Here is a 15,057-nt window from a genome sequence, read left to right on the forward strand (position 1 = left end):
TTCTCTTATTTCCACGGAGTTTTAAATGTTTCTTAGCAATAGTGGACTCGGGCATGTCGAGTGGCATGTATGCCCGAAACCGTCATAATGTGTAGCCTACGCAACAGTTTGCCTAGTTGTCCGAGGACATACTGTACACGTCTGTACTGGATCAGTTTAGAAAACAGTTGAGATTGTCATCGACAGTGCTCAGGGAACTGCAAAATTATGTGACTCTTGTTGGGCTTTGTAAAAGGTGGGGTTTCTTTTTTTTTGGGGGGGGGGGGGGGAAGGGGCGGATATTTTCGGCTCCAGGCGAACAGAATTAGTTATTCAAAATAGTTTCGAACACTTGCAACTGCCGTTTTTTTTTTTGTCTTCTTCTAGAGAGCCGCTCGTTTAAAATAAATTTACTGCCGGCATTTCTTGAAAAAAAGTTTGCGCGCGCTCTTTCTCGCTGGCGGCTCGTTTCTTTGTTTCGTTTGATTAAATATGCATGGAGAGCAGTCTCATGTTTTCCTTTTTTTTTTTTTTTTTTGTGCGTGTGTTTGATGTTGGCTCCCTTCCTTCTATCGTCCCCTCCTTCACTCTCTTTCTTTCTCTGTCTATCAGAAGTCGTTCGAAAGAGCTTGATGAAATCAGGCCGACGAAGGGCGAGTTTGTTTACTCATCTCTTCCTCTGATTGGGTCCCGGGCCTTGGCCCACTCGAGCGTGATTGGCCGGCTGGGACGCCTCGCCGCGCCGAGCTAGCTGCAAGACGGGGCGCGTGCGACTCGCGAGCACAGACGAGGCTTGGACACAGCCGCGCGTGACTGCGATATCGGGGGTACTGTTTACCCAGAAGAACTATCGGCAACAGCGGATCATTTAAACAACAGGCTTCCCCGTAGACAGGAAAACAAAAACTGGAAAATTGAAAATATCTTCCAAACCTGGAAAAAAAATTAGCGAAATTGACGATATCCAAGTACAAAACAACAATAGTTCATGCTATGCAGTGTTTTAATCATTATTCTTTTAAAATAGTATAGTTCAAATGTCGCACGTAGCATAATTAAACTATGCCCGCTCACGCAAAAGTTTGATTTTGCGAGTGTTAAATGCAATAATTAGTGTGATTGTGTTAATATGCAAAAAATAATAACCGAAAACCACCAGCTGTGTGTTAAGATTTTGTTATCATTGTCTGTGTTTCGTGATTGGCTGTGTTTCTTTCAGGTATACGTCCACTGTCACAGAAACGAAATTTGTATAGACAAGTGAAAATGGTTTTTAAATGTTATTCGTAGTCACACTTTCAATAAAAGTTTAACTGTTTTTTTTAAATGGCGCGTTTAAAATCCTGAGGTCTGTGCGCAGTCTTTGTGGCCCGGCCGTGTGGCCGCCTCAAGCCTCCGCGCGTAACTGTGCGACGGAAAACAAAGAATTTTCGCTCTTTTTTTTTTAAATCTAACGTTACGTAGTGACGTCACAGAGGCTGTTAATCCCCCCCTTCGTCGGCCCGCTCCGCTCTACAATGGTGTGTGCCCTGCGCTGATGTCGGAGCCGTTCTCGGGGATCAGCGAGTGATGACGCGAGCGACAGTTAGGCAGCGGCCTTTATCTCGCGGCTACATTGTCTCGTGCGTGTGTCGACTCGCGTGCCTCGAACACAGTGACTGTCATTTTCAGGCGATGAGGTTCCCGCTGTCTCTTTCACTGGAAACTACTTCAATTTGCGCTATAAAAATGGGTTTCTTATTTGTTTAAAAAAGGTTTATAAAAATTAATGCTGTTAGTTTTAAAGGCTCAGCTTGGAACGCCATTTTAGACTTTGGTTTTCTTGTTAATTCCAGTTTTGCGTGAAGTAGTTCGAGCGTTGGGATAAAGTCTGTGACAAACTGTGTGTTTCTGCCGCATCTAGCGGCTAGAACTTCCGCAGCTTTTTTTTCCTCCTTCTGATTATTCTTTCGACCCCGCTTTTCTTATAGTCTACAATGCAAGTCTCTCAATAAAGCACTGAGTAAATTTACCAAACTAGAACACGTTAAAATTCATCTCAGATCATCCAAGTAGAAACTGACAACCGCTCCGCGTCACTCGCTTAGTGTGACAGCGGCCTAAGAACGCGACGTATTATCTCGAGTCCAACTTGTATAAGCTGAACTATAACTTACGGTTAAAAACACCGCGCGCATCCACGCCTTATCCGGGACTCGAACCACGCACCGGCGCAGCGACCACCGTCAGCGCGGAGGTCGTTCCGTAGTGTGGTGGTGTGTAGTCCGGTGGAAGTTACGCAGATGCGTAGCCCTCGAGTAGGAAGTGAAGGATAGCCCAAGGTTTTAATGCCATCTTCCTCTCGCCCCTTTGTCAAATAGCGGTGTTTTTTCCTTCTTGTTATTATTGTCTGTGTTTGTACGCGCGGCAGAGGCCCGCCAGAAATTAACCTCGAGAGCTTGTGGCGCTCCCCGCGGGAAGTCTGGGAACGAGAAGGGGCCTTATGCGGAGGGGGGGGGGGGGGTTGCACAGAGATCATTCCGGGTAATTTACTGTAACCAAGTAAAAAAAAAAAATTAAGGCAAACAAGCTGAATTAAATTACAGCGGAAGTAAGGCATGACCGGCGAGATAACTTGGCCTGGCTTCTCTGCTTGTCTCGTTTCTTCCTTCTGCGTCAACTCCTCTCCCCCTCTCCCCCCTTCTTTTTTCCCCAACGAGGCGAATTCTTCTTTTCCATTTCTTTTCCGCCACATTCCTTTGACAGTTTGTAGTGCCGGCGAATGTTGCTGTCGCCGAGTTTAATCGTGCTTATAATTGCGCTTGAAAATTATCGCTCGAATGTTTGAACAAACAAACTAGTTCCACGTTATTCAAATTTATAAACGTTAGGTACTTCTAAAAAAATATATTTATATATATGCTAGAACGTTCGTGCGTTGCGAGATTTTCGTGTACGTACTCAAACCAGCGACGATGTTCCGTTTTAACTAATATAGTTTAACCAGTAAATACTGCGGTACACGCTTTTCAAAAGCAAGGTTTCACTGGAGTCTGGTATTGTCTCTGGTTTTCCTCATATTATCAGCAAACTGCCCCTTCAAAACGCATTGCGTGTGTAATAAAAATACTTTATTATTATTATTACCTACACTAAACCGTTATTTCGACTGTTTTCTATCTATACAAAAGAAAACAGTCGAAATAACGGTTTAGTGTATGCAATAATAATAATAAAGTATTTTTATTACACACGCAATACGTTTTGAATGGGCAGGTTGCTGATAATATGGGGAACCAGAGACAATACCAGACTCCAGTGAAACCTTGCGCTTGAAAAGCGCAGAATAGGTACTTACAAAACGCTTTACGCGCAGTAGTCTCCATTTTGCGTAGGTGGCGCTGCAAGCAGGATCCGCGCATGCGCTTATCTAAAACTGTTTTGAGTTATAATTTAATTGTGACTTCGAACCAAAACTCTTCAACGCTTGCAGTTGATACTGTTAAAATTTATAACTTGGGACATCATTTTGTAGACATACTGTACTTATTTCTAAAACGTTACGTGATTTTTTTTTTTCCTTCTCCTTTGTGAAGTTGGTAACGTTGGCAATCTTGTCGTACGCCGTGTGCACGTGTTCCTCTCTTCCCAGCCGTTGGAGGGCAGCGACGGGTTCCCTTTGTGCCCTCCAGGGGTGCGCTGTCTCTCTGCTGTCTGCCTTGAGTCTCCTCCCAGGGATTTTCTTTCCCCGTCGACGAGTTACTTCGGCCCAGCGGCAAACGGCCTTAGTGCTGTTTGTGTTTCGAATCGGTAGTTTTTTGAGTCCGCGATAGAACTTGGACAGTATTGGCACGTGCGTTAATGGATTATATACATTTTTTTCTACAAGTCTGTGTAAAAATGGCCGTTGGAACCTGGCGCTACAAGCCATGTTTGTCTGATCCGACACTTCATTATTCGCCATTATTACTATTCGAATCGTCTTTTATTCCCGGAGTCACCCCTCGACTCGGGGGGGGGGGGGGATAAAACCATCTTCACCAGATTTTCCTCTTATTTCTGTCCCATTTCTCTTTCTTTTCTCTAGTGTGGCTCTTCGCTCTCTTTCTTTCGCCGTCAATTTTTTCCCACCCGGTCCGCGGAGGAAGAGCGACCCAAGATGGAGGAAACTGCGTCGTCCCAATCCGGCAACACCTCGCCTCCGCCGTGCAACACGCTGGAGCAGTGACGGTGTCACTGCGGGTCACCCGTGATGAAGGCACGTGCATACATCACTGAACCGCTTGTGTGTGTGTGTGGGGGGTTTTTTTTTTTTTTTTGTTTTTTTTTTAATAATCGCAGTGATCCTGACTTTTTCTGCGCATCTGAAGGCCAGTCCAGCCGAAAAAATTTTAATCTCAGGAAGGCTACCTACATTTGCTATGAAAGACGCCATATTTAAACTATATTGCATCGTTAGGGTTGTATACAAGGCTGGAAGAAAAAAATCAACTGCTAGGACGCTAAATCTCATCTGTCTGCAAAGGTCAAAATCATATTTTTTTATTCTAAACCAAAATAGTTGTTTATTCAATATAAAAATATTTATCTCGCAAAAATTTCAACTAAGTATCTGATGCAAGTGAGGGCCTCCTCTATAACGCCTATTGAGTTAACAGTTTAAAAATGTAAACAACCTTGGTTTAGAACTACGTATACGCAGTTCAGGTTGTTAGTTGCACAACCTGTTTGCTTAACTTTTTTCCTTGGGAATTTCAGGTTTTTCCTCTGAATTTTACTGACTTTTTTCCTGTTGTCCTTGTCTGAAGACAAGGGTGCAAATTTTTGTGATAGCGGGGTTGGGGGGGGGGGCGGGGGGGTTTGGGTTCTGCTTTCAAAAGGGGAGCTTAGTTTTGTCGTTGTTACATTATGTTATCTTCCCGTTTGACAGTTATCGTTGCCGCCACAACGAGGGGATTTTTGTATCCAGGTGCGACGCTGGCGTGGCATTGCTGCCAAGTTATACTGATTTCACGTAATTATTACTGATTTAGTCGTCCAGTTACGAAAATACGGAAACGGATAAACTTGATAAAAAAACGTTTGAAATATCGTTTGTATCAGCGCTTTTTTTTTTTTACAATAGATCCAGCTCATGAAAAGTGAAGGTAAACCTTTATGTTAAGTACTTAACATAAATATAATTAGGAAAACGTATTCTTGAATTTTAAAAACTAAGTGGTTTACAGCACTGTATCATAATTTTTTTAACGTTAAACGGGTAAGTTTGCTAGTTACTGTGTAGGGATAAATGTTGTTTATTTTTGTAGACATTGTCAGCTGGCGTAAACTCGGGTCACACTGGTCGTGTGCGTGGATGAATGTGATTGCCAGGCTGTCGGCAGCGCTGGGGAGACCCTGGCTGCTGGGATGACTTGAGGTAGCGACCCTGGACCGCTCTTGCGCGCGGCCCTTTAATCCGCCACGCGCGAGAGGGACGCAGATACGCCCTGGAGGTGTGTGTTAGTGTGTGTGTGAGGGGGGGAGGGGGAAGAGCAGCGACCTGTAGACGTGGAAATATATAATAAGGGAAGGAGCCGTAATCGAGTGGTGGCAGATCGATTGTGCGTGTGGGGCAGGGCGATAGAGGGAGGGGGGGGGGGACGCTCCGCCAGAAGGAGATTGCCGCCCGACTTTTTGAGCACTTTTGTGTTACTTCTCCGTCCCTTTTTATACCAGCTCCTCATCCCGTCCCCCTTCTTCCCATTTTCGCGAGTATTATGGGTTTAATAGGCGTCTGGCCATTGTTATCGCTGCAGTTTGGGAGGGATTGTATTTGGCTGCGGGGGTTGTGGGGGGGAGGGGGGATAGGCTCTCGTTCGCTCTTCTTCCAGTATCTTTCCCCTCCCCGCTGGAGTGGTGGTGGGGGTAATTGACGTGGAAGTGGCTCGTGGAAATGGTGTAACAGCCAATGAGCAAGTTTTTTTTAATATACGAGTGCATGATACGCATTGCGTAGAAGTTGGTTCATTTTTTGTAAAAAAAAAAAACTAATTTTAGCGTAGGTACATCCTCTCCGTGGATTATTTTGGTAGAATTCTTGGACTACGTAAGGACGATGTGACCCAGCCATTGGCACTTAGTCGTGAATGGGGAAAACAAGTCCGTGGTATATCTACTGCAACAAAGTAATTGAATTATATATAATTATAGTTTCTCAGAACAATTTGTGTGATCTGACACGTTTTCTTATTCGGAGCGACTGAATTGTTGCCCATTGGAAGGGCAGCCCTTCAGGATTTTTCTGACAGTAGTTTATTTGTACAGAGACTGGATGGGCAGCCCATCCAATTTCTGAAAACATGCTCCTTTAAGAGTTTAAATAATCCTGAAAACTTGCCCCTTGAATGGGCAGCCCATCAGGATTTTTCTAACAGTAGTGTTTTTGAAAGGTTGTCTGAATTGTTGCCCCTTGGATGGGTAGCCCTTCTGGATTTTTCTGACAGTGGTTAGTTTGTAAAGTGACCTAACCTAATCTAACCTAACTTAACCTAACCTAACCTAACCTAACATAACCTAAACTAACCACTGTCAGAAAAAACCTGAAGGGCTGCCTATCCAGGGGGCAACAATTCAGACAACCTTTCAAAAACACCACTGTCAGAAAAATCCTGATGGGCTGCCCATCCAATGGGCAACAATTCAGACAACCTTTCAAAAACACCACTGTCGGAAAAATCCTGATGGGCTGCCCTTCCAAGGGGCAAGTTTTCAGGATTATTTAAACACTTAAAGAAACATGTTTTCAGAAATTGGATGGGCTGCCCTTCCAGTCGCTGTACAAACAAACCATTGCCAGAAAAATCCTGAAGGGCTGCCCATCCAACGGGCAACAATTCAGCTCCCTCTTATTCGATATGCCATTCCTCGTTTAAATTTTTATGTTAAGCACTGTTTTGCTCAAGGACTTAAAACTGGCACGTTGAATTCTTTGATTTTATGCTATTACTTTTTATCGTATCGTATATTTGGTTTTACATAGCAAATTATTTTTGGCAGTTGTAAAAGGCCAGGCAAATAAATCATAATTAAAATTTGTGTCCCACTAGTGTCGTGATCACGCATTAGTAGTTCATTTTCTGGGTTTTCTTTCCGAAACTTGGAAAAAAGGCACATACAAATTTTTTTATATAATTTCATTTTCAAATTTTTTATTCGCAAAATCTAGAGTTAACAGGAAAAAAAAAATAGTTCATAATGGCGTTTGAAGCCGAGACGTACTAAATTTTACGTGGAGTTTTCCATCGCCAGTATAGGAAAGAGAAAAAAAAGCTGTATTTTTCCTACACACTTACGTATAACTTGGCACGGTGCGCAGAACCTTAAACTTACTCTCTGTCTACAAGAATTTTTTGGTATGTATCATGGACGTAGATACCAGAGGGTCAGAGGGAAGAGGGATTAGAAATCCCCTCACATATTACCATTGTCGGTTGACCCCGCACGCAACACCCTTGGGACACACACTTTCTGCGAATCCCACCAAATTTGCTGTCGCCGTCAGCCCACGGCAGTCACGCGTGGCAGCGTGCACGGCGACCGTTATTCCGTTGTGTCCGTTGTGTCCGTTGTGTCCGTTGTCCGGGTCGAACTGCGACTCGGGCCGCGATGAATTGCGTTCAATTGGCCGCTTCCTCCTGCGGGCTTGTGCGTGTGGCGATCGAACCCTCCCTCCCTCCCTCCCCGCTCATCATTCCTGCCCTCTCGCACGAGGCAGCGCGGAAGGGCGATGAAAAGGTTCCCGCTTGGATTTTCCAAGTCTTCATTTCCTCATCATTCCATCCCTGACACCGTTTCTATCTATCTCTCTCTCTCTCTCTCTCTCTCTCTCTCTCTCTCTCTCTCTCTCTCTCTCTCTCTCCCCTCCTCCTCCTCCCCCGCCCCATCTGTCCATTGCAGAATGGCAAACCTATGTGTGTGTATATATATATAATCGTGAATGCGTAATCTGGGCCGAAACCTCTGTTGCAGGTTGTTTTTTCCAAAATAACGTAAAAATGTATACTTTATTAAAAATAATTAATATGTATATATTAACGCCTCAGATGGGGGCTAGCCAGAGACAAAAGTGCATAACTAGGGGCATGCATTTTTCGTGAAAATATCTGAACACTTATTAGACTACAACAAGGTATACCCGCACCTGTGGTTTCTTCCTTGTGATTGGCGGCCGTCTGCGAGAGAAGTCGTTGCCTTGTTTGACCGAGCCACTCAGGACGCGTTTGCTTCCGCACTGGATTGTCGTGATTGGTGTTGTTACGAAATACGCGTACCTGAAAGAAACTCGCCCTATCACGAAACACAGACGATGCTACAGTGTTTTAACTTTCAGCTAGTTTCGAAATCTTTTCGCGAAATCTGCATGCCCCTATGTATAACTGACACTTCTGCCGTATCTTGGTTTCAACCCATGAACCTTAACGAAGTTCGCCTCAGCCAACTACTTCACCAACTGTAAACAACAAGAGCTGTATCTGGTTGATTTTACGGGAAAGGCTTTCAAATAATAGAAGTGACAAGAAATTAAATAACCAGAAATGGCACGTTAGACCGAGCCTTAGGGATGGAAATTCTGAAATTTTTTTTTTCCTAACGATCGTGGTCAGTGTTGAGAGGTTCTTTCTAAGTGGTGGTGATGAGGTATATATTGTGACCTGAACTACGTCACAGCAGTCATCTCCTGGTCCAACCCTGTGGTGCTAATCAGTTGGATGTTTTTATCGTCCGGAGACGGGACACTCGATCTACTGGACATTTATCCGTGCCCGTGACGGAAGAGGTGGTGAGGGGAAAAGGGAAAAAGGTGGGGGGGCGAGATTGTCCGTCTGTCATGGCGCGCGCGGGCCCCGACGAAGGCGGGCCAATAAATCTCGTCACGGGGCGAAACTCGCGAAGAAAATCGTCGTCATGCCGGTCTGCCCGGGAGAAATATCGGCCCAGCGGAGCGGCGGAAGACGGCGAAGTGGCTGTCAGTTGCCGGCTCCTTCGCCCGGCACTTCCACTCCCGCGCAAATGGAATAAATGATTGTCTTTTGTCCGGGGTGGCTGGCTGCATAGCGTAACTTTGGTTAACGTACGGTCTGTATTATTGAAGTGAGCGCAAATTTTGGATTGGAGTAATGGCTACACGCCAAAATTAAGGAATTGGTACGATAAATTAACTTGTAAATCCTACATGTCTGGCCAAAAACAAAAAATTATCTTCCGTGGATTTATTTAATGTCAATATAAAGTCTAATATTAATAAGTTTAAATTTCTCAAATGGAAAAATTTTCATTTAATAAATCGTAATCCAGTGCATATTTTTTGTACATTTTTACGCGCGCCTTTTTTTTCTCCAGCATGAAAGATAAACATTAAAGGTGATCGAGAAACAAGAAAGACGGCGGACAATAAACACACGTGGTATTAGTTTATGTACCTACTATTAATTTTTATTTGCGGGATTCGGATTTTTACACCACTAAATTTATTGAACCACAAGTTAGTCTCGAGTTTGAAACGCGTCTAGTTGTGCGATTATTTGTAGGTTAGTGCATCTTCATTTTATTTTTTTTAAAAAAAACTTACTAAAAACACACGTATTAACACATTGTAAATGTCTCTCACAAAAAATGACTCCATACGAGCTGATGGCGCCGGACGCGGGACCGCCACCTGGACGAAATAAACGAGAGAAAAAAAAAAGTGAGCTCTGCGCATGCGCGGAGTTCGGGAAACAGATCGGCCGAAACGCGTCCCCCCCCCACCCCCCCCCCCAACCCCCAGGAATAAGGGACTGGCCGTGTCCTGCCGCGCACTATATATACTGGGAATGCGGCCAGGGTGACAGGTGTAGCGTGTCGGCTGGCCGGCCGAAGGGACGCTACACACCCGCCGTGGCTCGCGCGCACGAAGGCGCGGGAAGCCTAAGATAAGATGTACATCGAGTTCTGTCCCTACCCGAAAACACGCCCGAACAATTCACCTTCGGCGAACCTCGGGTGTGTATATATATATAAATATTTCTCTGTTTATTTTTATGTAGCTGTACTAACCTAACTAACCGTCCATAGTGTTTTTTAAAGTTTTTTAATGTAGCTAACCTAACCGACCACTTTTTAATATTTGAATTCCTTTTTTTTTCCTGCGCAAAAAAATTAATCAAAAAATCCCGAAGGTTGGCCGAAGGAGAATATATACGGGCGTGTTCGGGCATGGACAGAACTTGATGGACATCTTCAGGCTTCTCCGACGGCGCACGGCAGGGAGTCCAAAACCACCCCCCGGTGGAGCCCAGCGCACCTCGACCGGCGGGCCGGCGCCGCGGTCAGCGCCAGCGACGAGCGGCCCCGCCTATCGATTTTTGGTACAGCGTCACGCGGGGGCGGCGGAGGCTGCAGGGCCAAGTGGGAGGGTGGAGGTGGAGGGAGGGTGGAGGTGGAGGGAGGGCTCGGAACTGCACGCAAAATGTCAAGGGGTCACGTCGTTCTACGCAGCGCGCAACCGCGGCGTCGATGACTGGACTGCGAGTTGACCGGTATGGGACGATAAGTGCGACCCTCGCGGGTGCTTCTGCCGCGGGGTCGCCTCTAAAACTGCTGGCGCGCAGGCTTGGCGCGACGCAGAGATGAAGACAAGAGGTGACCAGTCCCCTCGAGTGCTTTTCAGAATATGTACCGGGTGTTTAAGAGGCCACGCCAGTGTTTCAGGGGCACTACGCAACCCGCGTTAACCTCATAACATTCAATGCTATTTTCATTTTGCTTATAAGTTATTAACTAATATAGATTTCGAAATGATGCTTGCTTGATATGTAAGACAACAATGCTCTTATCAAAGCCCCTTTCTTCAAAAATGTGCATAAATTATGGTTCAAACCTAGACAATACTCTTATGCATATTAGTAAATATTAGTATAAAACCATAATTTATGCACGTTTTTGTAGAAAAGGGCTTTGATAAGAACATCGTTGTCTTACATATCAAGCAAGCATCATTTCGAAATCTATATTAGTTAATTAGTTATAAGCAAAATGAAAATAGCATTGAATGTTATGAGGTTAACGCGGGTTGCATAGTGCCCCTGAAACACTGGAGTGGCCTCTTAACGGCTGAAAACCGTCCTAAAATCACCCGTTTCAGACATTAACACCCTTCTAAAGATACAGTTTCAAAAACATTAAATTACAAAACACTACTAATCCGCCCTCAACGCATCATTAAATGCTTTTCGTAAACAAACATCACTCGGTATATCATGGGCAGATTTCAAATCGCGTGGTTTTTTTTCCCCCTGAAGCTTTGCGCGCCGTACCTGTTCTCGGGTAGACAGAATCCTTAAGGCTTGTTCTCGCACGCAGTGTTGGTTATTTAGTTTTTTTGTATCATAATTGTTATTTCTATAATCAAATACACACTAGAGATTAATACCGAACAGCTCCCAAGATTCTTGTGTGAAAAAAAAAACCTGGTGTTGTTGTCATCTCAGTCCGATATATAAAGGTTTGCCCAGTATGATTAAGTTATCTGTTTATATGGTACCAACATTATGACAACATAAATATCTTTATTTTCTCTTTTAATTTTTTAAAATCATACATACAGTTAGAGAAAAATAAACATTTTTTTTTAAGTATATCAATTTGCATGACATAACATAATGTACAATTCAATAAATTTATCTATCTTGCCGCCAGGTTATTATTCACACTCGCCGCTATTAGTCTCGAGTGTATTAGCTAAAATACTGTTACGAGTCGGAAAACAGGTTCGGAAAGGATAGCCAAAATAATAATTACAGTTTTATTTATTAACTACTACTTACACTTTGTTATCTTTAAAAGATTTGTGCAATGGGAGTGCATGACTTGATGTAAGTTTTTGGACATACGCCATTGCTACAATACTTAAAATGTCTGTGTACAAGTTAATCACCTTTTCGTTTAGTTCACAGTTTACTCTCCCCACTGTAGCTCGGCTCGACAGTGGCTTTCCCTACTGCTGGTCTCTTACCTCGCACCTCTGTACCAATACACACCGCCTCGCACCACTCACCAGTCTCCGCACACGAGGCCCTTCTCTCGTCGCCCGCTATCGCTCGCCAAGGGGTCACTCGCCCTCCTCACTTCACTGTCTCGGGGGCTGGCGTCGCCTTTATATACCCCTCGGCCTCTTTCTGGAATGGTCTCGCACCTCCTTTGAAGTGTCGAGTCATCAGAAAGCGCCCAGAACAATTCTATTTTCGCCACTTCACGCAGACGGGTTTCTGGGAACGTGTCGAACCCTCCAGAGGCGATGGGGAAGCGGGCGGTGTTTTTTTTTTTTTTTTTTTTTTTTTTTTTTTTTTTTTTTTTTTTTTCGTGGCGCCGTTGCTATCCAAGTGTGAGATGGGGGAAAAAAGGGGGGGGTGGTTTGTCGGTCTTATGTTTACTTAAATTACTAACGTAGCTTACATTTACTCGCTAACTTCGTACTTCCTTGTTAGTCTCATGATTCCGTGAGGAAAAAAAAGCTCGTAACGCACTTATAATATGCACGCCTATCTCCTCTATTTAAATTACATTATTTTCATTGTTTAAAAATATGAATATTTGTTGCGCTCTTTTTTCTGTTAGCTCAACAAATTCCCATGTGAATAATTTTGGCGACCTACTCATTAGGATAACTAAGAGGATTATAAACAGGAAACTATCCACGTTTCAAGTCTGTGCTACTGTCTTTACTCACGAACGTTGTGATGATTTCGCTCGGATAAACTTATTTAACTTAATTTTTGCTTTCAACACTAAACTGAAGTTGCGTGGATTGCGGAGTCCTGCGCACAGTGCGCTGGAAGGTTCGGAGTGTCTGCAGTCCTGGCCGGGCGCGCGGTAGTAAACTTTTGATTGCTTGGCTTGCTTCATGCACGAGCTTTTCATAAGAGGCCGCGCAATCGTTCACTTAACGCTGCCAAGGTTGAACACTGCAAGATGAGCGGCTGTCTTACGCCATCACTATTAAGTGGTGGGAAAAAATAACTCCGCTATTTAAACATATTTCAATGACACGACTTTATGAGGCAGCCAATTAAATCTTTGAGTAACTATTGTAAATTGAACAAAAAAGAAGCTCGGGAAATTTCCCAATGACTATAACTCGAAGCGTGATTTTAATAGTTTTTGTTGGGGGAGGGGGGTAGGGAAATCATGGCGCAATAAACGGAATTATATTCGCGGAATTATATTAATGTGTTGTTATAGGCTAATAGGAAGTCGGCTCTAGGGACGAAGTTGCAATAGAAGTTCGACGACGAATACTTAAACTATCTTCAAAAGCTGCCACTCAGCACATCTTCATTTGATATATATGTTTATATTAAAATGCAACTAATTAAGCGATATAAGCTAGGTCTTCTCATATTATAGAAAATTCACATGCATTCGGTGCTGCAATAGCATTTGCCATTACAGTAAGACAGAATAATATTTCTGACACTAGCTTCAGTCTCTACTTCTACAGAAAGATTACATGTTTTATGTAAAAAGGGTTACCCTAGGAAATGGGTCTTAATTATTACTCTTTTCTTCAAATAGGCCTCTGCTGTCTGTTGTCACAAAATGTCTTGAAGGCTCGCATTTGCCTCGCTACCTCCCCCCCCCCCCCCTCCCTTTTACCCCACCTCTTCACTCATAGCGTGATGAACCACACACTAACATACCAATCTAAGGCCAGCCGTCGTGCGAAACTGTGACTACTAACTACTAACTTGAACTTATTTTTAGCCTCTATATCGTAAGTTTATTACCTTTCAATGTACCTGTTACAGTAACTCTCCATTATTTATGACATTCGGCGAAACCAAACGAAGTGTTTTTATCCCGACACAAAGTATGCAGAGGGTGTGTGGTCCTCGAACCCCTCTGTAGATGGTCTACTTCTATCCACGAGAATAAGCTTCACGACTTCTGGCATCAATAGTACTTTGTAATACCTTAGGTTCGTCTCGCCAACGCAATATGTAGGGGCGGAAACACACATGGACACAAGTAACGAGATTTGGAGAGGATTCAGTCATTATCGGGGGGGGGGGGGGGGGGGGGGGGGGGAGAATCAGGCATGGGTGGACCGGGATTCCAACCCGGATCCCCCGACATGCGAGTTCCAAGATCTTCACTCCGTATTTGCGACCGAATCATATGCGACCCACTCCAAAAGATGACATGACTCCGACTGGGGTAGTGGGCAAATAACACGCTTTGTTGGTTTGTGTGCATATGGGGCAGTTGAATATAGCATGTAGCGAGGAAGAATAGGGATGTAGCAAGGGGAGAAGTTTCTGGGGTACAATTCCTTCGGTTCCAGGATTTTTTTTTTTTTTTTTTAAAAAGCGAAGACAAAGAAAATCATAGCAATTTAGCTAAGTACAGACAGTTTATTCTGTGAAGATTATTGTAATCCAAAATGGGTTACAATGTATTTCCTCCCCATTATACACAGAAGCACATAAAACTTGATGTGTATGTTTCGTGTATTTTTAACAAAATCACTAAAACTTGACTTCAAACCGTGCATTAAATACAATTAAATAAAAAGCCAAATATAAAATGTTCATTTTTTTCTCAAACAAAATATATTATTAAATTTCTGCGTGTAAACGTTGGCGTTCTAAAATTTTAATATTCCTTTATATTTTAGTGTGACACGCCAATTCCTTTTAAAATGTTATTATAATGAAAATTTAATAAAAAAAATATTATATAATGGTCTTACTAGACCCCCTCATTCACAAAATCCTGGCTAAGGTCCTGGAAGAATACGTGACACACGCAAGGGGGTGGGGGTGGGGGGAATATCTCTTCTCATGCATAACAAAATCTACCATTCCCACCAACAAAAGGAAATAATTTGAAAGCAAGCAGCAGGTAAAGTGATTTTACACCCACTCGAAATGACTTTATGCTCATTCCTTGGCTCTATAATGCTGGTTGTATAAAAAAAATTACGCATCCAAACCATGTGGAGTCGGCAAAAAATGCCAGTGAACACAAATCCCGAAAACGCTTTGCCTGAGTTCTGACACGTGTGTTTCGTGTACACCC

At 43.6% G+C, this 15,057-nt stretch overlaps 1 protein-coding gene across 5 annotated transcripts in view; it reads left to right on the forward strand.

Annotated features, from left to right (window-relative positions):
- Positions 1–15,057, forward strand: part of LOC134539537 (serine/threonine-protein kinase minibrain) — a 332,550-nt gene that overhangs the window by 258,127 nt on the left and 59,366 nt on the right. The gene's annotated exons all lie outside the window — the stretch shown is intronic.

The sequence above is a fragment of the Bacillus rossius genome, chromosome 15, assembly GCF_032445375.1.
Source record: "Bacillus rossius redtenbacheri isolate Brsri chromosome 15, Brsri_v3, whole genome shotgun sequence".
NCBI classification, from domain to species: domain Eukaryota; kingdom Metazoa; phylum Arthropoda; class Insecta; order Phasmatodea; family Bacillidae; genus Bacillus; species Bacillus rossius.